Raw genomic sequence first — 2645 nt, 5'->3', positions numbered from 1 at the left:
CGATCCTAGAGAAGCTAAATTAGAAGGTGAATCCAAAGACAAACATATAGGCATCCTCCTGAATATTAACCTTCATCAGGCGATGAAAGGAGACAGAGACCCACATTGAATCTACTTTTTAAAAGCAACTCTTAATTTTAAATGTTTCACATTGGTTTTACTTTGTATATTGTATACAAGTTTTGTATATTGATACAAATTTTAGATTAATTTTGTTAAAACATGTTGTACATACATTTCTAAACTTGTTCAAGGTACTGTACTTATTCAGCTCATTTAACAATGTAATGCAAATTTATAGTCCTTAAAAATTATTATTATCAACTGTTTAGGATAATAACAAATATAGGTTAGTAGTTAATCACTTAGTATAATTGAAGTTGTAGTCACATTAGGTATGTTTTCAATGTCAAACAAAGATATGATTTAAATAGATAGGTCATCTTCAAACACTTTAGATATCTACAGAATATGGCATTTAAGATATTTTAATAACCTAAGTTCTTCTTTTATATGACAATGAGACACATCTGCTCCTGGCAGCACCAATCTACTTCAGAGAAGATAATGGGTATCGAAGAAACTCCACATAGAGTTTACTTTCTATTGGGCAAGAAAATACCCATGTCTCAACTGCTGACAGTATGCTGTCCTAATTAGAAGAGCAGGACACAAACTATCCTGCTTCACAGAAAAGTCTGTCAAATATGCTAGGCTTGTAGGCCAAAGATGGATGCCCCAATGTTGCAGAGGAATTTTGGGTGACTGTCCATGCAGCCAGCTGTTTCTGTCATTTCTCACATTTTTTTAGAAGTCACTTGCTTGTTCTTCCTGCTTACCCAATTAAAATTATTTCTTTCTTGGGTCTCTGAGGGAGTTGAAGATTAGATAGCTATAGTTATAGTTTACCATACACAGAAAGCAAGTTATGATAGAAATTATGTATAAGACTTTATGTATAGGATATATAAAATGCCTTAAAAATGAAATAATGAGAAGACTTAACTAAAAATCATGCGATTGTTGGGAGCAGTGAACTCCCAGATCCTGAATTTCTTGTAAACAATTTGTTTCCCCCTGATCTGAGTGCCTGCAGCTGCTCTGAGTATGAGATCCTCAGGAGTTCCTAATGGCAGGGGAGTGGTTTCTGGTGTTTGGCTGGAGCATGGCTATCCCTGTATAAGCTGCCCCTGGACACAATAAAGGGGGCATTCTTGGGGCATTCCTGTTTCAAGAATGACCTGTGTCTCTGTCAAAAAAAAAAGACTTTGAACTTACTAAGATAGGATAGGTGTAAAATATTTTTTCTGAATTTGTCAAATGCAAATGAACTAGACATTGTTGTTATATTTATTGCCTGCATATATTATACATAGTTATTGTACTTACTGTATATAGTTTTCTTATATTAGTTATAACCTTTTCTTTATTTTAGACAAAAATGGGGAAATGTAGTGGCATTTCAGTCTTTTTTAATAAATAAAGACTGCTTGAAGATCTGAGAGTAAAACAGTCCAACTGGTTATTCTTATAGATTAGATTATGGTAACACACACCTTTAATCCAATTAGCCACACTAGTTGCCATAGAACTGGGCAGTGCATGCCTTTAATGACATTGGTGCACACCTTTAATCCCAACCCTAGAGAGGAATATAAAATGGAGGAGGCAGATCTCCTTCTGAGATTCCTGAAGCCAGTATTGCTATTTTCAGACTGAGGTCAAGGTAAGAGCTTGAAGGAGTAAGTCATAAACAATTCCACACTAGTCTGGAATTATGATTAATAGGGTGGTATTTACTTAAAGGGAAAAAAACTTACAGATCACCGTCCCAGACAACAGCCTTCTGCGCAATCAAGAAGGAGTCTAATCGCCAGAGCAGGAAGCAAAGAGAGAGTGAGGAGGGAAGTGGCCGCTTTTTTAAAGAGAGAGACCACGCCCCAATGGGCTGGTATCTCAGCGGCTATTGGCTGGAGGAGCGGAAGGACCTCCCACAACAAGAGCTGGCTGTTTTACTTTTTGGATCGTCAGGTTGAACCCCAATTTCTGACCCTGAACTTCTATTAATTGTGCTTCACAATCTCTTTGGAAGTTTTTATTCATTTAATTTTTTGACTTTAACAAAATAAATATTTATCTTTCAACAGTAAACTATGAGTTCCATGGCTTTTCAAGGCATTGGAGACCCAGTATCCTTTTATTTTGCACTTTGCAATTTCTGATGACTCATTTGTCCCTTTGCCTTAAACGCAGCTTCAGTCTCCATCTTCGCATCAGGTCAGCTACAGGTAAGAAAGGCTGGGATGCTCCTGTCAATTACCAGCCCACCATCTAGAACTTAGTCACATGACTGTTTTTTGCTGCTGCTCTTGTGAATGTAGTCTCCACTTATTCCGACTCAAGTTAGGGCTCATTATAGAACAATGGTTCCATGAGTAAGATAAAATGTTTAACAATGTTTTTGGACCTTGTTATAGTAGAGCTCATTGATTTACCACATTGTTCTAGTCTTCCACTGTTCTAGTCTAGTCTTTGGCAGTTTTTATTTTCTGCCCATAATGAAGCAATTTCAGCATCAGTAAGAGGTACTACAATTTCTGCTGGATCTATTTCTTTCAATTGATGAAATCTTTTTTTTTTTTTTT

The sequence above is a fragment of the Microtus ochrogaster genome, unplaced genomic scaffold, assembly GCF_000317375.1.
Source record: "Microtus ochrogaster isolate Prairie Vole_2 unplaced genomic scaffold, MicOch1.0 UNK1, whole genome shotgun sequence".
NCBI lineage: Eukaryota > Metazoa > Chordata > Mammalia > Rodentia > Cricetidae > Microtus > Microtus ochrogaster.
This window is presented reverse-complemented; position numbering follows the sequence as displayed.